Raw genomic sequence first — 27,306 nt, 5'->3', positions numbered from 1 at the left:
CAAACAACAAACCATGTTTTAGGGCCTTCCTATGTCCCTAGTTGATAAGCTCTGAGGGAGGGAAGGGGGTTCTCTGCCTTCCCTCCTTAGTATATCCTGCTGTGCTGCCAGTGGGTGTATAAATAGTGCCCACAGTGTACTATTTTGGTGACAAGCTCTTCCCAGGATTCATCCAAAGAGTTATGTGAGCAAGTGTTAAAAATAACACAAGCCCTGCCCAAACGCTGGCGTTGTTTCAGCCAAAGTGTTGGGAATCTTCCATAGAGAGCAGCCTTGGACCCTTGGGAGGGGGCAGCAGGAGGGGGTCTGGTGGGGCTCCCCATGTTTTCCTCTTCTTGCTGCCCTGCTGACCACAGAGGACACTGACCCTCAGGTTCAGCGGATGTACTGGTCACCAAGAGGATGTGAGACTTTCACTTCTAATTAGGTTATTTGCTACTGAGCTTTCCCTGGGTGTTCAGAGTATTATCACTAGGTCTAATGAGAGGTACAGGAAATTCCAGGAGAGGTTAACCTGAGCTTTAATCTAGCCTGCTGCCAGGTCTCTGCTGGTGGCCAGAAAAACCTCTTGGGCTGCAGCAATGGCATAGGTAGGGATTCTGGCCTTGTGTTAGGTTTCTCCTGAGGACTGGTAGCTGGATATTAGTTTAATTGTGGAAGGCATATTAAATCTGTATGTTGAATTAACAGCTATAGCTCTGGACATTCTTGCTACCCATATAAACACAAAAGTAATTCCATAATTCTGCCCTTTTGATGGTGCGGTCAGTGCCTGTAACTGAAAACCAGACCACACAGCAAAGGCTGCTGGGGAGCCGTACTCCTTGGGCTGTGCAGCCCCTGCAGCGTGCACCGTCCCACCGAGGAGCTGGAAGCTGCAGCTTGTTTCCTTCTGGCTGGGTTTTGCCTGTTGTTGATCAAGTCCTATGGTAGGTATGCAGTTCAGCTGCTCTCATGCTGCTGCAGCATCAGCCCCTGCTGTGTGCTGGAAAGCAGGAGACCCCACTGGAAGAGTCCTTGTGTTCAGTGTATGGAACCCAGAGCTCACAGAAATGGTTCCTGGTGGGCTCATGCTCAAAGAAGCCCCATGTGAAGACAGAGATGGTCCCTCTTGCAGACAGATGATGTGGGATGTAGGAGAGGTTACCCCCTTGTAGTTTCCATTGCTGTTACATGGTTTAATAGATGGAGCCTCGCACACAGAAGAAGATGGAAGGAGCCAAGTGTGCAAAAATTACTAAAAACATGACAAGCACTGTTTGGCACTCCATGCTTCACCTCCTCTGATATGGGATTACTAATTCTGGCAGACATTCCCAGGGATAGAGAGCAGGTCCCATTAGATCATCATGACGGAGAGTTTTCTCCAGCTATTGCACTGAGTGAGAGCAGAGTAGCTGCTCGCCTTCTAGCTTGGACTGTTGTGTCTTGCATGCTCAGCCCTTGCTAGCCCTCCTCCCCGTCTCACCATTTAACTGATTTTCTCTTTTCCTGGCCGTGTGTTGAGAGGTGTGCGCTGCGTTTGTGTACAGGATGGAGTGCTTTCTTAAGCGTGTATTGAATGCGCAGACTTCAGAATTGTCCCAAGATGGAAAGATGTCATGGATATGAAAAACACATTGCTTTTTTTTTCCAGAACCATGCTCTGGGCAGTCAGTCCTTCATCAGGGGCCTGCTGCACCTCCATACCTCTGCTCCTTCCTGCTCCTCCTCCGTGTCAGCCAACAAAGGAGCTCTCTGATTCATCATTGCTGCTTATTATTAAGCCTGAGCCAAGGCTCTGTGTATGATTGTACATTACAGAGCTCCTGAGGGGTCTTTCAGGGCTCTTTCCACCCTGGCATACTCTTGTTCCCCTGACTGGAATGTGTCTGGGGTGCATGGGGACACATGGCCTTGTTTGTCATCTTTGAGCACTTCTTTGCTGCACATTTCTCCATAGTCTTCCGTGCGGTGCCAGAGCCCCGCACCACGGTTTCCAGCAGTTCCTGAAGTGCTGAGATGTCTCCACGGGGAACCCCATAGAGCAGTGTGCCCCACCTCTTTCATCCGCTTCACGTGAGGCTGAGCCCCGTTTCAGTCTGCCCAACATGATCTAAGCTTGGTGTGTTTGTCAGGCATGTCCTGTGACCTGCTTTGCCTTCGTGGCCTGCCTCATCACTGGTACCCGGGCTTTGCCTCTCTCAGCTTTTATTTTCTATTTTAAAGAACATGGCAGGGATTTCCTCCCACGCATGGATCCCCTTTATCCTGTAGCATCTCCTTCCTTGGGTTTTTCTCCAACCTGAGCAAATTCGTAGCGCACAGTGGACAGGCACGTACTCCCCAGTTCTGGCTCTGTGTGCCTGCCTGCGTAGAGGATGGCCGCCTGTTGGTTGAACATGTCTTTTGGAGGAGGTAGACCTTGCACAACTGGCCGCACGTGCTGCAGATTAGACTATGCCGATTAAGCGTACACCAGTAAGTATATACAGCCAATAGGTTGTTTAATCACAGTCTGACCTGACATGGAGACCTCGAGTACAGCTGACTGATGATCCAGTACAGCCTGCTATATTAAATGGGTTATAATAACCAGAGAGAAACTTAGGAGGGTTCTCAGCTGTGCTGAAGGATCATCTTCAACAAGACCGAATTCCTGAGAAAAAGTCTTTTAACTGTAGGTGGATGAAAGGAGGATGAATCCACTGGCTGAAAGCTGGTACTAAACATATTCCATTTAGGACAAAAAACACCCTTGAGTGTGTTGTTAACAGCCAGGTGGATTACCTACCAATCAGCTGGCATGGGATGCTTTTCCACTCTGTCTTCACCTGCAGGTTTGCTGCATCCTTCCAAGACTGTGCTTCTGTTTCTCTAGGTATTCTCACAGAATAAACTGCTTTAGGTTTTTAATCCTGTATTAGAGACTCCCTGTTCCTCTGTCAAACAGAAATTATACAAGAATAAGACCTCTAGAAGCCATATAATTACATGTCCCTGACCCAGGCATAGTGGACTCTGTCTATGCCATTCCGCGTGTTTCTTTTCATCTCTCTCTAGAAGGTCCCAGTGACTTGGACATGATCTGCTGCATCCCGCATCTTAGCAGTCTGGTCCCTTCTCTCTATCAGTATCTTGTGGTGCTATGGCATATAGGATTGACCAAGACCATAAGATGCGCCTTTCTTCAGCAGCAAACCCAGAAAAAGAACTTACTTCCAATTTCTGACACTAAGGGCCTGTGAAAATTAACAGGAATGCATACCTCTAAATAAGTAAAGCAAAGAGCTTCTGAGACAGGCAAGACCATGCAAAATATTAAGAAAACCAGCCTTAGCTGCTGACTGCTGTGCTTTTTTGGTGGAATAATGAATGGCTAGTTTTATCTGTTACACCAAGTCTAACCTAAACTTCCCTGGCTGCCCCTCAGGCAGCCTGTTCCTGTTGTTGAGGATACGGAGAACAGCTTATTCACTCGCTCTTGGCAGCAGCCTTTTACACATTTCAGAACTGCTTTCAGGTACCACTTAGTTTTCTACAGAAAATTAACCCGCTTGCTTTGCAATTTACCCCTTTACCTTGCTTTCTTTGAACTCTCACAAATTACTCCATATGGGACATGGCCACGAGGCATGTGCTAGGGTTGGGCAGAGAGGAAGGATTACTCCACATCTTTCATATGACAGCCCTATATACTGTTTGTCTGCTTCAAAGCAAAATGCCACTATTACTCAAGTTCAGCCTGTGATCTGCGGTAACCACAGATGCCTTCTGAATGAGCAGGTCATGCATGATGATTATGGGTGGGGATGTGCAATCTGTGCTGTGTGAGGTGTCACTGTAATAATTATAATTTATGTCACTTTGCTGTTTATGTATACACCTTATCCTTTCAGCTAACATTACCGGTACTGTAGATGATACAGGTGAAGAGTAAAAAAACAACCGCTTCTTCTGAGAGCCAGCAGGTTAAATGCACAAGTGGTGGATGGGGTCTCCCGGATTTAGTTACAAGCCTCCATGACAGAGGCTTTTTAGAAGAAGTTTTCAGTGGTCCTGTTTCCTCTCCCCTTTGCAGCTTTTCTTGGTGCCTGCTGGGATGTGGGTGCTGAGGAGCACAGGCAGCCTCTTGGGTGGCACCGTGGTCCTATGCCTGCTGATGTTGTGGTGTAGCATTGCTGCTAGTGGGTGGATTTTTGGGCGTACCTTCAGTAGTCTCTTTTAATCGTGGAGTGCTGTGCAGAAGCACAAGCTGTCTGGACATTGCTTTATTTGCCGCTAAAACATAGCCAGCTGGGGCAGGTAACACTGTAAAGCAGTACTACGTGTCTAGTTTGGGTGATAAATGGAGAAACTTAGGAAAAAATCAGTATAAACAACCTTAATTAATATCACATGTCTCTAATAAATCAGTTGGTGGCTATATGCTGCCTGGGCTTTATTACAAAGGTGGGAGTCTTTGAGAATAGTGAGGTCTGTTGGGAGCTTGCTTTGTGGTGAGTTGACAGATCTCAGTGCTTGGCTTCTGCAGTTGCTCTGAGCAGCGATGGCAGGGAAGCGCTTTGGTGTGCACCAGAGGAGCGGTCTGGCATGCGCAGAGAGAGGTGAGTGTGGTTTTTCTGTGTGAAATCCAGAGCAGTTTTCATACTTGCTGTTGCCTTGGAAAACTGAAATATTTATGACTCAGTACTAAAGCAGGAGGGCAGGAGGCTTTTTCCATTCTTGGATGTGGCCTCTTGCCTGTCCAACAGTGATGTTTTTCTTCTCCTCTGCTCGCCCCTTTCCTGCTACATCCTTTCCTTTGCAGTCTCTGTGAGCTGAGGCTTGTTTGCAGTGCAGTCACCCTCACTTTGAGTCAGCCAGGCGATGCCCCTGGAGTGGGAAGGGAATGTCACTTTGGTGTACGTCATGGGAACCATAAGCAGTCACCTTCCTTGAGCAGCGTGTGCTGCGTGCACAGAAATCTGTCATACTTAGTATGTAGACAGTGAACCATTTCAGGGCTGCGGATTGAGCTCAGCGCTGCAGCTTTTCAGCTGCTTAGTTGGAAATACGTAATTTTTATTTCAGGTCAGAATACAAACTAGTGAATACAGAATAACTGGCTACTGAACTCACCAGCTCAAATATAGTATGTAATGTGGCAACTGAAGGCTTTCTTCATGGCAGTGGGGAACTATTAAGTTATGGTGAAACTAATGATTTAGGTAAATTGTGCAACTAATGGTTTAGGTAAATTGCACTGTAGAGGCAGCATTTTGAAAACTAATTGTAATAGGAGTGAAGCTAGTAACACCTTAATATCCACTATTACCGTAGGCTGCTCAGAGCAATTGATTGCTGGCTTAGGAGGCATGTACTTTTTGTAATAATACCCTTTCTACTCCTTTTGCCAAGGGTTTGATTGCTGAAAGAATTTATATTCCCACTCAGTGTGTCATCAATATTTGAGTGAGTGCTTGAAGAAACAGGGTTGTTCTTAGAGCTCAGCTTGTGCTTCAAACACTCTGAAATCTCAGGCTGGATCAGTTATGTCCAGGATTTAATTCGAGGTTTTCTGTACACCTTTATGAGATTGGCTTATCAGATTGAAGCTGAGACTTTTGGCATGATTTGGGAGCTGCTCTGTTGTTTCTGTCCTGATTCCCCTCTGCCTAACAGTGTTCAGCTATTTCTTTGTGCTCTTCCTTGGGCAAAACTAAGTATTAAGGCTAAAAGACAGGCACTGGGGTTGTAGGATCGGTTCTCCCTTTCCCACAGCCTTCCAAGTGGTTCACATCTCCTTGTTGCCCCAGTCTCCTGCGTGTAAAATGTTGATAGCAGCACTTTCCTAGAAAAAGGGTATGAACGTACTGACATCCTGGGCTGGAAGGGACTGGAGACAGACAGCTGGCTTTGGTTTTCCCGTAGACATCTCAGTATTGTAGAGGTATGTGGAGCTGAGCCCAGCCCCGCGGGGAGCCTTGCCAGCACTAGCCCTATCTGGTAGTGGTGACTCTTCATGAAGCTTGTGAAAGCCTCTGTTCCTGGGCAGTGAGGCATCACACGCTGGCAATAGGAAGGATTTGACCTTAATACAGGAAGGTGGAAACCACTATCGTGGTTGGGATGAAGGATCCACCCAGCCCAGTATTACTTTTGCAAAAGTGGTTGCAGGTGGTCAGCTAGGGAAAAGTGGGAGCAGGGCAAGCAGATATCATATCTTAAATATTTTTTTTTTGTGAAGTCTATTATATTTTATCTTTAGATAAAACAGAGAAATCCATTTGGATCTCTCAAGTGCTTGTCCTGCCTCCCCTTGAACCCATGTGGGTTTCTTCCGTCCATCATATACTTTGCTGAGAAGTAAAGAGCAGCAAACAGGCTAGAGGAAGATAATAGGAATGTTAAAGAGGAGTTACTGGTCCGAAGGGAAGTTGATAGTAGAGAGTAGTCTCAAAATGGAAGCTATCCAATAACGTCAAATAATGCTCGGAGCATTAAAAAGTAAGATTTTTGCTAGTGATGTTTCCTAAAGATGCAAAGCTAGGAAACATCATCAGAGGCAGTTCAGGGTTATTCAGCAGAAAGAATTTGGATGTCCTGGAGGAATCCAAATGGGAATTGGATAGTTCATAATTGCTGGCTGTGTGCATGAGAAATGAGCTAAAAGTTCAGCTCCAAGGGGGAGCTCATCGGGGAGCGTGAGAGAGATGGGGGAAAACCCAAGGTGTATCAGTGACATGCAGGTTAGCTGTGAGCAGCTAGCGTGATGTAGTTATGAAAAGGATAAATGTCATCCAACATTATATGTTGGATGGGGAAATTTGAGTGTATTAAGGCATGGCAAGACCTTGCTTGGAAGACTGTACGTTTCCAGTCGCTCTCTGACGGCTGTATGCAAACTGGGTCAGGTCCATAGAAGGGATACTGGTATGATCAAAGAAATGAAGAGCCTACCTAATGTGAAGTGATTAAAGAACTCAGATGATATAACTTTAAATACAGACTGGATAAACACTGACGTTAAAGCTCATTTTTGGAACATGAGTGAATAGGGGTGAGTTGTGCATGGATAAAGATAAGCTGGAAATTTAGAGAATGTTCTTGAACATCAGAGGAATTAATTTGGGGAATTAATTCTGTTAGAAAATGGTTAGCGAACAACAAGAAATGTTCAGATTTTTGGAAAAAACAGCAACAACTTTCTCTTCTCAAGCCATTTACTGATTTGGAGGCGTGACTCCTGCCTTGGGTTGCTAGCACTGAATCAGTACTGCTGCTCTAGGCAGGAGGCAGGGCTTGCTGGGGCAGGATCATCGTGGGGGCTGGTGAATCCTGCTGTTGCGAACGTGTCTGCGACTGGCATTACCCCACAGACTCCTGTGCCTCTCTGCTCAGATCCTCTCGGAAGGCAGGCTCAGTGCAGGGGGTTTGTTTAGTGACCCCCCTGGGGAAATATGAGGACTGCGGGCAGGCATTGCCACTAAGTTAATGTGTGCTTTTTCTCAATCATCTTCAATTCTGACCCCTCATTCAAAAACTCCCATGTTTGTTCCCACTGAACAGAGAAGTTGTCAAGTGCATGTTGGTAACAATCAGCCTGTATTGATCTATGTGTGTTTGAGAGGGATGTTGTTTGACCTTGAAAGGCAGGGTTGGCAGGGATGGGGAATGGTTTTGGTTTTTCTTTCTGATGATTCTTATAAAGTTTTCAGCACCTCCTGCTTTCCTGATGGCCTCTGTGTTCTGGTCCCCCTTGCTCCAGTTGAGCAGGACCATGCTCTTAGTTCAGCTCTGACCAACATCCCTTTCTCCGGCATTCCTGAAACAGCCTCAGTGGTGGTGGATGGGGTTGCCGTGTCTTAAGGATTCAGATTTCTGCTGTGAGCAATCAGTGCGTGAGGTGGAAAGGCAATGAGTAACTCCCACCTTCCACCTGAGTGGTCCAGCACCTGCGAAAGAGTGTCCATCCCTCCTGTGCCCATGCTACAGATGGGGGCATGATGAGCCAGAAGCTGTAGCGTAGGGATGTTTGTGCTGTTTCACCTGCAGAGAGCAAGGCACAGATTTTCCAGTGTGGTTATGAGCTTGCTGTTGCTCACAGCACCTTCTGTTTGCTTGAGAGGCGTGGTCATGCTGAAGGTAATGAGGGCTAGATCAAAATATCCATCCTTTAGGAGGAGGCAGCAGGCAGCTCCCTGTGCTGGGTTATAGCTGTGAGCTGCGGAGGAGAGGTAGCGGCCCTGGGGCTGTCTGGTTGTGGCAAGGGTGGACAGGTTGTGCATCATGCCTGATGGTGAGGGGTGATTAAAGACCTGTGCTTGGCGTCAGATCCCAGGCAGCTGGCTGGGATCTGGGGCTGAGCTGTTTCCAGTTCACAGGTCACCAGATTTGCAGCAAATAAGTGGGAGGCTTGGGCTGCTGGTGGATGATTTTGCTGTACAATTGCAGCAGAAGTGGAAAGGTTTCTTCTTTCTTGTATGTGGGGGCTTGCTGACCTTAGTAGCCAATTCTTCTTGCATGGCATGTGAAGGAAGGAGCCTGAGGCCAAGACAGAAATGTGTTGGGTTTTTTTCCACCTAGGTCATCTGTCTGTGTTCTGGTTGTTGTCAGCAAGCACTCCAGGCATGCACACGGCTTGTGTCCAGTGGGAGTGGAGCACATGGGCCTCCCCCAAAGTGGTGAGCTCTGCTGCAGCCCAGCACTGGAAATGAGATGCACCTCCTTACTGGAATTCACGAGTGGGAGAATGGGTTGTACATTGAGCTCTCACACCCTTGGAGCAAGGGAGAAGGAGGTGAGATGGCAAAACCCTGCCCTACACCCAGGATGCCTGTGAGTAATGACACCGATGTTGCTTGATAAGCAGTTTTCTCCTGCCAAGCTGCACCCCGCATTGCTGGGGTGTGTGGGAAGCACCTGTGCCTACCTCTCCAGGCCAAGCAGGACAGGGACCCCTGATACAGTAGTGGCAAGCATGTTCTGGCACCTCCATCTCCCTCGCCTTGCTTCTCTAAGGAGCACAGCCCTCCTTGCATGAGACTGTGGAGTCAGCCAAGCTCCCCTTCTTGCACTAACTCATCTGTGATCAAAGAGAAATCATCTCCTGGAAGACAGTCTCCTCCTTTCTTCTTCCACATTAGCACCTGTAATCTCTGGCTGCCTGCAAAGCTTTGGGACAGCCCATCAGTTTTTACCAGTGTTGCTGAGAGGGGCAGATCCTGGGAGGGAGGTGCGGCAAAGGGGTGCAAGGCCATGTGAGCTTGGGGTGGGAGGAAGGTGCTGAATAACTGTTTTGGGGAGGAGGATATAATGTTTCTGTTGGGAACATATATGTAAATAGGAGTGTATCTGAGGGAGCCCCTTGTCTGCTGCATTGCTCTGCCTGACTTTTAACAAATAGCCCCCTGACTCCGTTTGCTGTGGCGTGCATGTCTGCTACGCAAGGCAGGCATTGCTGTCACTGAATTGGTTAATGCCAGTGTCCTGTGGCAGGGACAGGGATGCAGGCAAGCACTCAGCCTGCCAGCATTTATACCTCCTGGCGTCAGCATTGGCAACGCTCGTGGAGGACTGGGGAGGGCACCGAAATAGTTTCCATTCTCCTCTCTGCTGTGGGAACAAGTCTCCTGGGTAACAAATGCTCCTTGTTCTGCACAGAGCTCTGCAGCTGAGACTCTCTGTCTCCTTCCTCGCTGCTGCTCTCTGACTGTCCCAGCTGAACAGGCCGGAGATGTCTGCCTGAGCCTGCCTTAATTAACGCTGACAGTACAATGGGACTGGCCATACGGTGGTCCAGGGGCTGCACGCTAATGGGAATACAGTAAATAGTCTCATTTACTGCAGCTCGGGTGGAGCAGAGCCTGGCAGGACTAGCTTTCTGCTTGCTGTAATGGCCAGGCATTGAGGTACGTCCCTTGCTCCTGTGTCCTCCCTGGTGGGCTTGTCCCTGCTGCTTGAACAGCACAAGGTGGTGGTGGGGGTCCCCAGCATCCAAGGGAAGGCAAGCAGTGGGCTGGGGAGCGTGAAGTATCACAAATGGGGCACGTGCATCGGCCTCTCGGGAGGCACCTGCAGAGCCTGAGCTTTGGGACGGGCTGACGGATTGTCCCCAGTGTTTCGGAGGTGAGTAGCAGAGCCGTGTCTGCGATGCTGGCTCCAGCGTGTTGCCCTTGGGCTGCACAGCCCACAAACAGCCCAAGGCCCTTTCTCTTTTGTTGCTGCAAGGGTCTCTCTGCACTGGGGGGAGTCCTGAACTCCTGCTTCTGGAGCCCTTGGGAGCCATCCACCAGCCACTGGGTTTTCAGTCAGAAATCTGATTTGACTGTTACCTGAAGAGATATTTTAAAGGTTTCTAGTGGTCTGGGATCTGAGACAACTGGCAGCTGCTTCCAGTAATGAGTCTAACATTTTTCTGGCATAGTTTTTTATGTTGGCCTCTCCAGAGGCAGACGCTTCTGCAAAGTGTTGCATTGTCCACGCAGTTGTATTTGTTTTATTTGTTTCCTGGTTTGGGTGCATCATGGCATGGAGCAAAATGTTCTCAGGCACATGACAGTTCTTCATTTCTTTGAACTGTGTGTCTGTGGGATGTTTTTACCTCTTCTCTGTCTTACCCACTTCCCATGGAGACTTGGTTTAGGAGATGGGGTTTGGTTTGGCCTCATAGGGGTTGCTTTTTCCAGTGTGGACGCTCCATTTTCTGAGCTCTGCTTAGCTCAGCACAGGATGGTGGCTGTAGGAGTGGGGCTAGATGGCAAAGTGCAATAATATGAGTGGTCCCTCCAGGACGGTTGTCTTGGGGCAGCCGCTCCGGTGCTAGAAACATCTCCCCTGGCACAGCCTGGAGCACAGCTGAGTTTCTGGGCTGTGTGGTCATGCCCAGACTGTGTTAGAAAAACAAAACCAGCCACACATGTCCCTTGGTGAAGCTACCTGTGCCCTGTCAGGAACTGCACTGACCTGCCTATGGAGCAGGTTGCAGCTGCCTCTGGTGAACGGAGGATGATGGAAAAAGGCTTTCATGTGGCCCCAGGATAGCAAAAGAGCCTGGGCTTTTGCAGGTGGTGATCCCCTGTTTCAGGAAGGAAGATCTGCTGTGGATTGCTTTGCAGAGATGCTGGGATTTAGCGTAGGTTACAGGCAGCACTTTAGTCACAAGCTGTATGTAGTTAATAGTTGCTGGGATCTTAATTTGAGACTCCTTGTGGCAGCGAGGACTGCAGACATCCTGCCCCTGCCTGATGAATTCGGCACCGGGGAAGTGCTGGTGGTGGTTACATCTCGCTCCAGGGGTGTCTGCATTTCAGGAGTGCTGTGTAGATACTGTTGATGAAGCCCTTTAAGACAAGGCACTACAGAAATGTAAAAGAAGCTTCAAGAAGCTTCTTGTAGTTTTCTTGATATCTCAGTTATAGGTCCTCTCATCCTCCTCCTTCCGTGCCTTGCTTTGCAGACTAGCATTTTTTCTGCAGGGTTCTAGCTGCCATTGTCAATGGTAGGAACATAGCACTCCAATTCCTTTTGCTTTCCTTTGCACAACTAGGAGAATTGATCAGACAGCTTGCAACCACACAACATCTGAAACCTAAGCTCATCACAGAATAAGATGCTGCAGCTCAATTTTATGTCATGGGCTTTAGTCTTTTTATTTCTCCTCATGCTACCTTCCTGATTTCCCAGTTCCTGTAAGAATGAATCCTCCATCTTCTAGCTTGACTTATCTCCCCTCCTCTCCTTCTCCACTCCCTCCCATCCCCTGCCTTCTCTGAGGTCCTGCAGGGACTGGTTGCAAGCCGGAGCAGCGGTGCTGTGGGCATGCTTGCTCCTTCACACGCAGCAACGTCACAGCAGCAGCAGCAGGAGCATAGGAGATGTGATTGCGCAGACCCTCTGCATTGCCAGGGATGCAGCTGTGAGAAAAAAAAAAAAATTGACTCTGTGTTTCCCATAGCATCCTGGTGAGAGAGCACAGAGCTCACTGGAATCAGAGTGCTCAGCAGTGCCGGAGCAGAGTGTGTTCAGTGAGAGGAGACGGGGAACGGCGGATTTGTGGAAAGGTGAGATGGAGAAATGATCGGGGTGGGTGTTAGTCGTACTGATGGTTTTCAGGCCATTAATAGTCGTGCAAAGTGGCTGATTTGTTTTTGTAGAGATTGTCAGCTGCCCGATGAAGCTTAAGGATTTTAGGATTGCTTTGTCTCTTCAGGGGCTGCGTTGCTTTGGAGCTGCTGTGATTATAATGGATGTAAGCAAGTGAGGAGGCTGGTGTTGCTGCGCAGACTGTGTGTTTGTCCATTGTAGCTATGAAATAGCAGTTGTCATGTCCAGGGCTGGTTGTGCAGAGGCGAGCTGTGCTTCGCCCCGACAATGCCGTTGCACAGCTCTCCATTGTGCCTGCCATGACAGCCAAGCCCACACAGATTGTTTTGGTCCCGCCAGCTACCATGCTCTCTGTGCATCCCTGGCGGTGATGCTGCTGTGCAGCTCAAAAGCTGTTTTGACAGACAGTGCGTCCATGAAAAGCCAGAAACAAAGGATGCAGACAGAGGAAAGGCTGCGGTCAGTGTGGCTTTTGGCTTTCTTTTTTTTTTAAGTAAATACTAGTAAATCAATTGCTCAGAAGGTGTTAGGAAAAAATACCACAGCAGGTAAAACCCTGCTGTTCTGCTAAGAGATACATGGGCTCTGTGCAGGCTGGAATCCTTTGTGTTGCCCAGGGTGTGTCTGTGCTGGCTATGTAAATGGATGCTTTCTCCCTGCCTCTTTTCACAGCTCGGATGAGAAAGGTTATCTAGGAATGAAGGAATTACTACTTTCAATTACTGAAATGAGGGGTTCAGGCTGGGTACCAGTTACAAGAGCTTAATTACAGGGTCTTGTTATAGCCAAATTCCTCTTTTCCCTCCCTGCCTTCCTTCTTCTTCCCTCCCCCACTCTCTGCACAAATCCTTCCATCAAATTGACAGTGCAAACGCAAAGGGAAAAGGGCTTGAACAAAGAGATGGATATACGTGCAATAGGGATATAGATGCTGGAGAGGCAATGTTCAGGATGACAGCAAGAACAATAAGGCAAAGGTATAAAAGAATGAGATTTTGGTATATGTGGTAAAGTGACGTGGCTGTAGGGGAATGTACATATGGGAATTTAGTAACAAAAGGGGATAAACAAATAGATGTAATCTTTTGGGGTTATGGAGGGTGCTGAGAATATGGGGGTGCAATTGCAGGTGTTTGGGGGGAATGTGATGTTAATGGGAGTTTCATTAGCATTGGCTGTTGTGGAACAGATCATACAGGTCTGGATTGAGGGGTGTTGTAAAGGTAAATGGAGTATGGGGGAAGTAGAGGTTTGCTTTTTATCTCCAGACACCTACAGCCTTGTATACCAGCGTTGGTAAAGAGCAGGCTTGGCAGGTCTATTCACAAAAACTTTCTGCAGTGTGCCAGTGACCCGAGAATAATTCAGGTAAAGCATCTTTAGACCTATCAGGAGCAACAGGATGGTAGGAAAAATGTAGACAAAATGGTAAATGTTTGGCAGAGCTGTAGAGGAACCATGGAGCAGAAGAGGCAGATGTGAGGGGCATTGCAGGGCTGGAGGAACAGGAGATTTTGGGTCAGAGACCAGCGGTAGAGGGCACAGAGGAGGAAATTCAGGGTTGTAATTGTCACAGAATGTAAATGTGTCATTTGTACTGTCATTCTCCAGCCTCTCAGGGTGTTCCCCAAGATGGTCAGTGCTGCGTGCAGCCCCAAAGGGTTTGTGGAGGTGGGAGCGATCCTCAGCACAGCCTTTTCTGCAGCAGTTTTCTCTAGGAACCATCTTGCTGCTGCAGATTCTCAGTTGGTTGCTCCATCCCTATGGAGTGGCAAGGCTCTCTGGCCTTTACACCTGGGGAAGAAGATAAACCCAGAGTTTCAGCACGGGGTGCCAGGTGAGAAGAAGAGGGCTTCCAGCAAAATCGGAGCAGAGTGCATTCTTCTCACAGCTCCGTGACAATGTCCTGGAAGCACCACAGGTCTTTCTGAACTGCAGCTCCTTTTCATCCCTGTTTTGCCCTGGAACCTGGGACCCTGAGAACAGGCTCCTGCAGGAGGTTGGAGGGTGGGGGGGATAACACCAGCACATGTGTGTGTTTGTAGGTGCATCGTGGGCTGGAGGACAGGACATGCAACAGGACATAATCTGTGTAGGATACACATACTTGTGTTGGGGTGTAGAAGAAAAATTGTGTGTGGTTTGTGTGTGCAATGGCTGCTTAAAGGAATAAAGAGAAGGTGAGGCAGCCTCCTTTGCTGTGTGGGATAGAAACACTCCCCGGGCTATGCAGGCTGTTCTGAGCTAGTAGGTGCCCCTCTTACAAGAGCATCTGTTAAGCAGTGAGAGTGCACAGCTAATCTCTTCCTTGAGATGCTTAAAAGATGGGCAAGAGCTTCTGGCAACTGGAGTTGACCGAAATGATTCACAGGAAGGAGATATAATTGCTGCTCTGTGTCTTCCTCACTGCATCGATGCAGAATGCTGGAGATAAAGTGCAGCTGGATCTCTAGATCCAAGGGACCTGGACCTGCATTGCAGAAAGTACAGGTGGCCCAGGAGAATATGCCTTGGACTCGGGAATGGCCTGCCCTCTCAGGTGTCTGAGGCTGTAATAGGAAACAAAGAATGAATTCTCTGTCCCAGAGACCTTAATTTTCTTCCAGTCTGATGTTCCTAGCGAGTCAGATCTCACTCTGGTATTATTCCTGATAGCCAGACAGTAGCCCACCTTTTTCAACTCCATGTTGTGCTTTACCCCATTTGTCAATTTATTTCCTAGTCTTATTCTTCTTTTCCAATGTGTTCTGAAAGCTTGGTGTAGTACTAAGGACAGGTTGATAAATATAACGTGAGTCACTTTCCTTCCTCTTCTGGAACAGGTACAGACTTTACCTGTGTTATTTGCCAACCGCAGATATTCCTCTCCTTCCTCTCTGTCCTCACAGGTATTTTTATCAAAGGCCCTGTTGCCAGCTGCGATCACACAACTATTCTTTCATTGTTCTGGGATCAAGAATATCTTGTCCCTCTGACTTGACAGCAATAATCTTCTTGAATTTGTTTCCACTTCAAAAGCTCATTTCCTTTTCTGCACCCTCTTTCCTCTGTGTTATCTAACGTGTCACCGCCGCAACTTCAATATTATTTTTCTTGCCAAAACAGCGCCAAAGATGCTTTTTTACTTACCTCTAATATCCTTCTTGTTGTGGTTATTCATTCAGGTTGGTCATGAGCTCTGCTTTTCTAATTTCCTTACCTTGCTTGATGATTCCAGATTTTTTTTTTTTTTTACTTATGACGTACCATTCGAAGTCTTTTCTGCAGTACTTCTCTGAGCTCTTTGTTCTTGTTGGCTTTGTAACTGTTTTCCCTGCTACGCCAGAAATCTGCTCTTTAAAAATTAAAAAGGTTTCATTACAGAGCTGTTTACTTTTTACCATTCAATTTAATATAAACTGGGTCAGCTTGAGATACTCAGCCCAAAGCCACTTCTATGTCGTAGATATTGGGTGATAACCATCAGAACCGTGCCTACTGAGATGCGTGAAACCCAAGAAAAGCACAGCGAAAGCGAGAGATGTGGAGATCTGTGCGGGCGGTTGAGAGGAGGAGGAGGATCGGAGGTGGAGGTGCCTCCCTGTCAGCTGTGGAATTGCAGGACAGTGCTGGATGAGAGGATTTTGTCCCTGTGTTTGTGGAAGCCATTGAAATCTCACTGGTAGTGGGAAAGTTTGCTTACTTGTCTTCTACCTGTGCTGCTTTGTGGGAAGAGTTCTGATGCGGATAAAGCCCTTCTGGCAGTGCAGTCTGAAAGTCCAGAAGAGCCAGAAGTTATGTTCAGAGCTATGCGAAAGGCTGTGGGATGAGGCTTGAAGGAGCTGAGGGAGCTTGGCTGGCAGGGGGTGAAATCCATAGCAATGATCAATGACAGCTGTGTTGGTAACTAGCCTCGGCGGGGATTTGTCACGTTATCTGCTGAGCAGGTTCCCTGCATGCCCTAGCACTCATCTGAACGTTGGTTACTCTCCAAAGAGAAATGGGCTGTCAAAATGGCTCTAGTCCCTGATCCTGCTCCAGTTTTCTCTCTTGATGAAAATTACTTTAGTGTTCGTTTTCTGAAAGAAGTGGGTCAAATCTGAGACATACCTGTTAAGATGAGCACAAGAGCAGGCTTGTCCACAAAACCTTCCTCTCCCCACTGCAGTTTTGTTGCAGCCTCAAGGTCATCCAGACAATGGTTTTTTGCTGTCCATCAGATGCATGCAAATATTTGTTACTGGACAAGGCTGCTGGTGATTATATCAGCAGATAGGAGGGAAAAAAAAAAAAAAAAGACTGCAGTCGTTAACTGTTGTAAATGGGAGGGAGGCAGGAGGCAGAGCTGTGATGTAGGTGATGGCACCTTCTGGCTCAGGCTCACCTTCTGAGTTTGAACTCTTGGGAGAGAGACCATGTGTTGGTCTTTGTGCAGTGCTGAGGGTGTGGGGCTGGCAGTACCTTTGAGTGATAAATAATAAATATTTGAGTGACGCCAGCAATGCTTTGTACTAACACTTGGCAAGTGATGGGAAACTGGCACCACCACCAAACTATCTCTCTCTGCTCCAGCAGAAGCAGCTCTCTGGAAGTAGAGAGCAAGTGTCACTGCCCTGTTGTTGTGCTTTTTTGGACTAGTGGCACAGGTATCTCAGAGTGATGAGAGCTAGCAGTTCCTTCTGGCAAGAGAGGATTTTCTCCTCTGGGAGTTACAGGGGGAAAAAAAAAATAAATTAGAGCCTGTAGGGAAGACCTTGGGAAATATACAGCAGATTTTCACCTGATACCTCCTTCGGACCCACTGTAACCTCAGACTAGACTGTGCTCTGCTCTTGGGAAAGAATGGGACCCATGGACAAGGGATGGGTACCAGACTGGGAGAGTCTGCTTTCCACTTGGCTCCCAGGTGTGCAAGAGAGTCACCTGAGCATCTGTGGCTCTGGCAAATGCTCAGGAGCTCTCCTGCCTACCAGTGCCAGAAAAAAAACCTGCATACAGTTGCAGGAAAATGAATGTTTCACGAGAACTCAAGTTGTGATGTGAGGTTTAAGGTGATGAGTTGCTTAACTGTGATGAAGTCAACATATGCTCCTGAGTGTTGGCTAACGCAGACTCAGTTCAGCAACAATTAGATAATCTCTCTCAGCTCCTTCTGACCCTCAGGGAATGGGCTTTTCAGGTGTTACTCTTCAAGGGAGCAGGGAGTCCTTGCTCCCTATACAGTTAGACTAATCTTATCAGTTTAACTCCAGAACTGCACCTTATTCTTTGTAAGCTGGCACCAGCTGCCATCACTTCTGGAAAAGTGTGACCTGAATACTCAGTGGGCAGGCTCTGCTCCATCCTGCTCTGCCTGCCTTGGTGCCGGACCAACCACACGCTTACTTAGCCTCCTTTTGCCTTGTAGGTCCAATTCACCTGAATCGTTTATCAGGCCACCTTCTTTCGGTCCCTCTCTGGGGTTCCTCTGGTGAGTAGCAGGGACATGTGCCTCATGCTGTATTGTCACATGGCTTCTGTGTAACTCTGATAGCATAGCTGTCCTCCCAGATGTCCTTCTCAGCAGGGAGAATGACCTGTCTGGACCATTGTGCTAGTGCAGTTTTCTGTTCTTTGTAGCAAGGCTAGTTCCCATGCCTGCTTACACGACATTTTTCCCTGTAGTCCCACCCTCAGATCTTTTCCAGTAACTCAGGTGGCAGAGTCGTAAACCCACACAGGAGAAGATCCTGTGGGAGTTATAAATAATTCATATCTCTGGTCCCAATATATTGTTGGCCCACACCACATATCTTCTATGGCTTTGCCTAATTCATTCTAGTGATTGATACCTGGAGTGACACATCTGCCCTGGGGTTTGGCTTACTCGGGTTGATGTCTCCTTTACCACTTGTTAGTATGTGAGTTGCTATAGTGACTTCTAAGGGGTTCCTTGTCTGAATGGCTTATTGTGAGCAGTGATTGTAGCTTGACCCTTCAGAAGATCAGCAAGGGAATTTCAGCATGCCTCTGCACTTACGCATTTTCTACTGGCTGTTAGCTGTTTACTCTTACCACAGTCAGTGGCACCTGACAACCTACTGCTGAGATCTGTCCTCCAGTTGCAGGTCACAGTGTTTGAAATGGCCATTGAGGAGAGCATCTTCCTTACCCAGATGTCTCCTCCTGCCTTCGGCTCCTTGTCATCCTTGCCTCCATTTTAATTTCTGCAGGCACTTGCTATTTATAATTACTGTATTTATAAAGCACTCTGAAGGTGGTGACTACTTCTTATTACAGTAAGCCTGACAGCCTTTGTGTTCCCATGTGCTTCCCTTCCCTGTTTCTTCTTAGACTGGCTGTTTTTGGGGAAGGACTGGGTCAGAGGAAAGGTGAGGCTGCATGGAGCACAGGGTGACCTTGGACATCCCTAGAGGTCTTGGGACCCTAGTGCAGTAGGGTTAGCCACTTCATGGCACGGTAACAGGGGAAGAGAGGAGGAACTGCCAGAAACAGGTATGTCCCAGCACTGACAAGCAATGGCGTGAAGGTGGTTAATGCACAAAGGTGGCAATGCTCTAGGCACATGTCATTCAGTTTATGTTTGGCCATATCTTGTTGGGAAACTGATAGTAGCTGTTGATCCATTGGTGTTTCTATTATTTGTGTTTCTGTTGGTGGCTTTGCACAAGCTTTGGAGACTCCAAAGGGTCTCCATGTTCCTACCCCTGACCTCTCCCAGGATTTGTGTTGCTGACATGATGCTGACTCTGGTACTGCAGGGTGGAGAAACACCCCAAACTGAAGCAATGCATTTGTGTTTTGTCCTGGAGGCACCGAGGGGTGATTCCTCTTTGTACCAGAGAATGTTCGACAGCTCATATTTTGGTCTAGTTCCGTGTCTGCTTTCCCCTTAGCACAAGTTGAGGTTGAAAAAAGAAACCACAGCAACCTCTTGGCCTGCACATCAAAAAAAAGGGGGAATCTTCTCTCATGAAAGCAAGCCACCAGAGCTCACTGATCTAATGAGGCAAATTAACCAGGGAAAATATCCTTCAGCCCAGACCTCAGTCAGACACTGAGTCAGTCAGACCCTCTTATCTCTTGGCAGACCACAAAGAATTTGCACAAGCACATGGGAAACCTCCCCCCTCAAGCCTACGCCAAGAATTTGTACAACTTGGACTAGGTGATCTCCAGAGGTCCCTTCCAAACCCCACCATTCTGTGATTCTATGTAAATGTGTGTAACAGAAGATAGTTGCAAGTATACTTTGTCAGGTTCCGAATCATTAAACTGATTAAATTAATTCCAACTCATTAAACTGATGTCATTAAACTGCAAAAAGTACCTGGATGTCACCCTGGTCATAAGGGACTTTACTTGGCAAGCATCTATATGTGAATGTTAAGGTATGTAAGAAATGGAATGGAAAATTATGGTAGAGAGTCTTGTAATGTTGATACAGAAATTGGGGGACATCCCACTGTTGATTAGGAGACTGTGTCACCCCAGCTCCGCAGCATGACTGCAGAGTTGGAGGGAATTAAGAAACTGCCCAGGAAACTGCACAAACTGCTCATAAGACGAGATACTGAAGAAATGAGAATTATTTGTTTTAAATAGGAAACTGTAGGGCTTGCGATATGAAATAATGAATGGTCTAGAGAAAGACAGTAATGATTTATGAGGTGCCCTGCTTGTAACATGGAATATTTCAGGAAATGAAGGAAAATTATTTGAAACTGATAATACGAATAATTTTCACATACTGTGATTAATTAGTCCACGAATTTTGCTGTCAAACTTCAAAGTCCAGCAATATTTCCAAATGGCTTGGCATTTGTGTGAATAAGACTACCCAATGTATTTATAGTATGTGTTCAGAAGTTGCAGAGAAACCTCTTGGTTGAGCTGAGGCCCATCTCAGTGCAAGGGCTTAGGAGGGGCAAATTCTTCCTCACCACTTGTGGCAGATGCTTGTTCTTTTCTGAGACATTTGGTACAGAAAAGGACACAACATCTTCAAGAAAGGAAGTGTCCAAATGTGAGTGTATCCTAGCTAGGAAGATCTGGGAACCTACAATCTTAAGGTGCCTCCTCAGCCTTCTCAAACACCCTTGAAGTGATTAGAAATGGAGTGGTCATCCCTCCAGTAGACTTGGTGTGTCACCTGGGACTCTGACTTGCTCTTCCAGCCAAGGATCATCCCCATTTGCCCTCCTTTTTTATCCTAGTGAATAGGTCTGTGCATCCTCTGCAGCCCAGCAAGACTTTCCTTAGCAGAAGACCTTGGTTAATCCAGGGTTATCAGATTTAGTTAGTTAGACTCTTAATGCTCTGTTGAGCCCAGTCATTCCAAGCCTAATTAGCACATGAGCTGTCTTGTGTAGTGATATCCTAAAATAAACTGTCCCGAATAGAGCTTTACAAGCTGAGTTTGGTTTGGGTTGCCAGCCCCCGCAAGGGGTAAGTTTCTCCTCTCAGAAGAAAAGTATGTGTAATCATTAGAAGTGCCTGGTCTGCTTCATAAGTATTTTATTAAGGTTCTGGCTTGCCTTTTGTTAGTTCTGTTGCATGGAAAATATTGTTACGTAAATTGTTGCTGTGGTTTCATCCAGATCCTCTTGAGTTCCGCCTTGCTGTCAGCCGTGTGAATGTACAAACACACCCACACATCAGGAGGACACTTGGAGAAAGGTTGATGATCAGACCAAGGATCTCGGAATACTCTTGTATGTGAGCAAAATTAAAAGCTTGGGACTGCACAGAGAGGCAGCAAATGTAGCAGAAAATGAGATACTCTGTCTTGCCCTGGCCCAAGGACAAGCAATGAAGTTAAAATGTATGACTCTACCATGTGTTCGGAAGGATTGACAGATAACTACTCCTGTGGCTTGTATTCTGGTGTGGAACTCGCTGATTCAGAAGAATTCAGGAAAAAAAAGGGGACACTAGAGGGGATGTCAAGAATATATAGCACTATGGTTGTATAGGCTCCTAACCTTCTATGGGCAGGTTATGAAACCGGCTTCTAGATGTAAACTGTTCCCATATGGAGGAGGCTCCTGTGACTAGGGGGGGAAACGGAGTGGCTAGTCACTCATTTGCCCACTTTGGGGTTATTACATCTCATGCAGAGCATCTGAACTCTGCTGGCAGAGGTGGAGGATGGGGCTTTACCCATCTGATTCGGTCCACAGATGTCTGTGTTCCTGTGCCAAAATCAAAACTTCCCTGTAGCAGTTGATCCATGAAGACTAAATATGTTCATCTGTCCTTTGCTTCTTTCTCCTCCTTCATATTTCTGAGCTGTTGGCAATAGTTACCCTTGATTTTGTGTTTCTTGACAAAGCATTCTTAATAGACTCATTTTGGCCAGTCAGGTAATGTCAAGACCTGCCGTGTAGTGGAAGGGGTGGTTTGTAACCTTGCAGTCTCACTGTGGTCCAAGGATTTCTTCCGCAGGTCAGAAGCTCCTTGTCCCATCATCCTGGGAATCATTCTGCCTTTTCTTCTTTTTTCTATTTTCTCTTTTTTCTATTTTCTCTTTTTTTCTTTTTTTATTCCCAATCCTGAATTCTGGTGAAGTGAGATTCAGACAGCATTTGGACATAATTGCCAAGGACCTGTTTGTTCAGCGACCTGGCCAAAAAAGGGTGAAGAAATGCACAGTCTTAATAGTAGTCAGGCAAATTCCCTCTTCAAACCTGTGTGCTACAGGGTCCTTTCCTCCAGCTACCTTCAAAGGATTGTGAAATCCAGCCTGTGGTCTAAAAGCAATTGCATATCAGCAGCAAATCATATGTGGTGCTAATGTCCTTCAGAGGGCAGGATAAATTTGATGCATTAGTCTCATCAGGTGCTTTTATTGGGCTGATGCTCAGTCTTTTGATTTGTAGCATGCTATCATCCCCAAATCAGGGTGCTGCCATCCTCCAGACCATTGAAAAGCTTATCTGCTTTGGAGAGACAGAAAATTTCTTCCTGTGCATCCAGTTATTGCCCCTGATCTTGGCAGAACTACCTAGAGCTAGGAAGGGTAAAGTTTCCTGCAGCCTTAGCAGGAGTCAGCTGTTGGACATAGCAGCTGTTTGAAAAACCATTTAGATGTGCAGTGTGAAGAGGAACATTTAATAAAACCAGGCTGCTGCTGGGATGTTTTCTGTCTGCTCGATTTTGAAGCTCCTGATCAGTTGCACACAGTGTGTATTAAATTCCATGTAGGATTGCATCATGTAAAAATAATACAGCTCTGCAGATGCAGGCATTCTGGCTGCAGAACTGATGCCCATCACTGCTAGGTAATGCCATGCCTGCATTGCTTCTCCTGTTCACTGGGACACGGCTACCTAGTCTTGGTAGCAAACTATTGAACCACTGCTGTATTCAAGTCTGAAAATAATCCTCCTGGGGCTTTTTGACATCTCTAGCTGCTTTATTTATGGTGGCTTGTGAGGTGATACTTGAGTTATTTCAAGAACTTGGCCCTGCTGTGGTTTTACTTCACTCTCCCGTAGCTCCCTTTGCTACCTGCTGTGCCTTTGCTAAGTTGCTGCGTGAGGTTGTACATCTATAATCTGCAATCTCAGAAATGTTTGTTTTTCACTTGATAGTGACTGATTCCAACATACATGGAGCTCCAGGCTGAACAGACAGTAAACATGATTTTACAGCCTCTGTAACTGAGATATCTTAAAATTGAGTTCCTTGTTTCTTGGACTTTCTCCAGTGATCACTGATGCTTTTGCCCTGCAGGGAGGGTTCAGGTTTGTTTTGCAGCTGTGATTCCTGCAATGTATTGTCTATACAGAAATGAAATGCCAGTTTTAATCATGACAGAGAGGAAGCAATAGTGAAGATAGGTAGTCATGGAGTGGCTGGAATGTGTATACATGCGCTGACCTGTACTGCAGTAAGATCTTACTGAGGAGACAGACCTTCTTTGACCCATTTAGGGCTTAGGTCATCTCTTTTCCCCAAGTCATGAAGGCGATAGGTGATGTAGAGCTACTTGAGATGGAGCTGTCCTTATGTGCCTTTTCTTTGTGCAGATGAAACTTGCTTCTTAAATTTTCCTCCTATAAGCCTTGGATAAGCAGGGCCTCTCCTTTGCCAGGGTCTGGGCAACATCAAGTTGTCGGAAGCCAGATTCCAGTAAATGTTAGGGAGGAAGGTCGTGAGGGCCCAGTGGAAATGATTCGTGACCTCTCATTGAGAGATCTTTCCAAAAGACAGTAATTCTAGGGAAGCTTCAGAAACACCTGAACTCTCCAGTGCTGTTGAAAATATCTCCGTCGGGATGAAGCATTTGTGCCATCTCCACCTCTTGCCATGATCTCAGAAGCCTTCGCCCCTGCAGCATACACCTGAGCGAGACGAGCTGCTCATTCACCGTTGCGTGTAGCCATATAACAGACTTTGGGAGGAGCTTTGCCATCTTGTGTGCCTGCAGGCACAGGTCAGAGACCCAGCTTTGATTCATGAAGCTGCCCTGAGTTTGATGCCTGACACTTTATTCCCTGCCCTGCTGTGACTGTTGTGGTGGAGAGTTTTGAGCTTGCATCATCCAGACATAGAAGTTGGTGGGAAAACCTTCGGTCCATGCTTCTGCTGGCTTCGACTCTGGTTCACACACAGCTGCTGGCTGTATTTTTGTAACTTCTCAACTGCAGCCTCTGGTTCCCAGTGTGCCCAGTCGGGCAGGTCTGTAAGAGGAGCCGTTCATGAGGCAGCCAGCTGATAGCCACAGTCCTGCCTAAAGCTGTGCAGTTAAGGAGGAGTTAAGGTAGGCATCTTCAGCTACTGATTCTGCCCAGCAATTTTATTTGCTTATAGGATTTTTTTTCTTTCTGCATGGGTTCTTGAGTGCTCTGGTTACCCTGCAGCAGCCAGGCTCCAGCACGCAGGCAGATCCATGTTTTGGAAAGGAATTGTGTAATTTCTGCTCTTGTTAAGATCTTCGGTATGCTTTCAGAGTGCTCAGGCAGAAAGGTTCTATAGAAGTGTAGTCTCTCCTGCTGCTGCTACTAGAGTGGCTGATAAAGGATTTACTGTGTCGGCAGTTTAATTCAGCAGCAATTTTGGTGTGATATTAACAGCTAGAAACATCAGTCTTTTTCTCCTCTGTGGATTTGCATATGGTAATTAGCAGCATATGTGGTGGGGGCTGGGGCAGAGGACGATGATGGGGGAAAGGAGCAGGTTCCAGCCCAGATCACCTCGGTGGATGCTCATGAGTCATGGCCTGTAAGTGGCTCCTGCTGCGTGCCACATGCCAGATGATGAGTCACGGAGCAAGAGAGCACAGAAATGGGAGAAACTGGTTCGGTCACTGTCCGGCTCCTTTGTTAGCTGGTATAGGTCTGCTGCTTGAGCTATTTCTGATGTCTTGCATAACTCAAAATGCCTAAAGCAGCTGGGGCTTCTTTTCCTCTGACTGGGAGGCAGTACCTGCCTCTGCTAACTGTGTCACTGGCAGGAATACACATGCTACCTATTGCTTATTTTTGTCTCACACACTCCCTCATCTCTGCTGGCAAGCCCGTCATCCCTGGCCTGTGCAGCTCCTTGCTGTCTTTTGCACAAGGGCTGTGATTGATCGTCGCATGCTGCAGTTTCCATTTTGAACACATCATAATCCTATATAGTTCTGGGACGTAATGATACATTAATCATGGGTTTAGTCAGGCTGTCCTGGAAACCACTGGAAAAAGCCCTGGCTCAGGCAGCACCTCGTTGTGGAAAGGAAAGGGAAGTGGTCTTTTCAAGAATCACTGTTTGCTCAGGACCACAAGACGAACCAGCCTGAGCTGAGGCAGAAATTTAGGAAGCATTTGGTCTTTCTGTCTTGCTGCAGCCCCCTTTAAACACTGAGTGCTGGAATATTCACCCTGGGACCAGACAGACCATCCTTACTGTGCTCCCGTTCCCCGAGGCAGGGAAGGAGAGCTGGAGGTTTAGGGTGAGTCAAGCAACTAGTATTTCCTTTTACACCTTTTCGTTCATTAAATGTTCTTGCTGATTTACTAAAGCATTTAATGAATGTATGATGTATTAGCTGGCGAGAAATGAACAGATGTCTAAACAAATGTTAGCTAGTCCCGCCCTACAACAACTTACAGTCCTGAACTCCACCTCTTCTTACCCACCCCAAGGGTTCAGCCCCATCCCCAGGCCACTCATCCTGTGCCCTCCACCCCATCCTCTTCACTGATGCTGCTCCCTGAACGCCCTCTAGCTTGCTGGAATTTTCCTGTAGAGTTTGTTTTGTTTTGGTTGTTGGGATTTTTTTGTTTGGTTGGTTTTGGTTTTTTCCTTAAACTATTCAGTACTTTCTGGCAGCTTTTGGAGTGGCAAAGCTAGGGCAGGGACGACCTGTGTTACTGGGATCCTGGAAACTGATGCTGGAACCAGTGAGCCCTGAGACCCCACACGCTGTCTGAAGAGTGGCTTTCAGTTTTGTTTCATCTCCCAGCCCTTTTGCCTGGAGGAAAACTTACAGGGAGTAAACTGAATAGATCGCTTCCCGTGGAGCAAAGAGGAGACGCCTGTATTGTGCCCTTGTCTGCAAGCTCACACATACCATTGATTTTTGCAGCATTTCTGCTCGTGCTTGTTTTGTAGAGCTGTGTGATTTCTTCAGGCGTGTTAATGCAAATGCTCTGTAGGAGTCAGGCATTCAGATGGAACAACCCTCAAAGAACAAGCAGCTCCAATACAAAAGGATTTTTGCTGGTTCATCTATGAAGCTGAATGCCCAGCTTTTAACCCTGTTTTTCCATCTTTCACCCTTCAGTGAAATGATAGATCTTGGTCCATCCGAGGAAGAGGAAACCATAGCCATTCAGAAAGAGGCAGCAAGAACCCTCACAGTTAGAGGTTTCCATTGGGCATTCAATTTCATAGATGAAGTGACTGAGACTTGTAGAAACACTAATCTGTTCAGAAAAGCCAGCCTCCAAAAAGCCAGCATCGCCTCCAGCTTACAATTCTGATGATGTTGCTCCTGCCTCTTCATCCTCATTGCTATAAGTGCGATCTTTTTGCATTTAAATCACATTTATTTCTTAAATCTCTGCATGCCTCCCCCAGTATTGCATTGTTTTATGAGGAGACTTGGGTCGCTGTGTGTTGAACCCCGTCACCCTACGTGTGCAGCTTAGAGCACTGGGCAGAGCAGGGTATTAAGCAATCAGCGATGGAACTCCAAAAGCATGGCTCAAGCGGTAACAGCAGGATATGCCTGGAGGTATGTGACTAACACACCTAACACATCAGCACTTGGAGGCAGGGCTGGTGTTTGCACCAGCCCCCTCTAATTAAAGCAGAGCCTTGCAGGCCAGTTTGGAGCCGGCTCTGATGGCTCCTCGTCTTCTCAGTAGTGTTGCAGAGGCAGGAGGTTGTAATCCAGAAGCCATGGAGCTGCACTGACCACCCTTAAGTTAGCATAATTTCCTCAGTCTTTGAGGGCAGGACAGAGGAGGGATTTGGGGGCCTCTGTGTAGTGCTCAGCAAGGATTTGCAAGGCATGAGGTGCAGAGCCTGAAGGGCTCAGCTCTGCAAGGTGCTGCATGCCCCTGTTATCTGCAGCATGCTGCCTCCTTTCTAAAGCACAGACACGGCTTGGTGGGCGGCTCTCAGGTCAGTGCTGAACCGTCCTCTGTTGCTCAGCACTCCTCTCCTGCTACTTACCTAGAGCTTTGCTGCAGCTAATGAGTTTTTGCCATATATATATATACACGTACACACACGCACATGGAGGTACAAGCATTGATAAGCAATTCCACACCACATCATAGGTGTATCACAAAAAGCCGTCCTTCTCTGCTCTGTATCAGCTTGACTGGAGAGAAGCATCCACAGGTAATGAAATGGCTCTCACCTTCTCGAGGTAACCCTTAGCACCTCAGGAAAGAGCTGGCTGAATAAACAGCCCATATCTCGCGTGTAGCAGCAGATGGTGTCAGTATGGAGAAGGTAAAGAATTTTGACATCTACAGTCAAAATGGCTTTTGAACTGATGTGTCTAGGGTCATGATGGTCCCTCTGCGCCTCCCTGCCTTGCACTGCCACGACACGCTTTTCTGGGCAGGGATCATTGCTGGATGCTGTGTTTGCTGTTGTATGTGTAGGATTGAGCAGGATTCAGCACACTGTCAGCTTGTGCTATTGCAAATGATAAATAAGAGGAATGAACTGGTTTGGCAAGAACTGTTCAGGTACAGACTGCTATCCCCACATCTGGAAACTTCTGTTTGCAAAGGGGTGTGAAGGCTTTAC

General features: G+C 47.1%; 1 protein-coding gene across 11 annotated transcripts in view; it reads left to right on the top strand.

Moving 5' to 3' along the window:
• RUSC2 (RUN and SH3 domain containing 2) overlaps positions 1 to 27,306 on the top strand; it is a 59,618-nt gene that overhangs the window by 11,640 nt on the left and 20,672 nt on the right. For 3 of the 11 annotated variants that reach the window (XM_075740761.1, XM_075740757.1, XM_075740752.1), the window contains exon 1: positions 11,913 to 12,023. The exons of 7 other annotated variants lie outside the window; for them this stretch is intronic. The gene's annotated coding sequence lies outside the window, so the exon portion shown is untranslated. Of the gene's footprint in view, positions 1 to 9,738; positions 10,090 to 11,912; positions 12,024 to 27,306 lie in introns of those variants that run through there. One more of the 11 variants, XM_075740755.1, reaches the window with a different exon arrangement.

The sequence above is a fragment of the Balearica regulorum genome, chromosome Z, assembly GCF_011004875.1.
Source record: "Balearica regulorum gibbericeps isolate bBalReg1 chromosome Z, bBalReg1.pri, whole genome shotgun sequence".
Classification (NCBI taxonomy): Eukaryota; Metazoa; Chordata; class Aves; order Gruiformes; family Gruidae; genus Balearica; species Balearica regulorum.
Note: the sequence above shows the minus strand (reverse complement) of the source record. Positions and strands in the feature narration are given on the sequence as shown.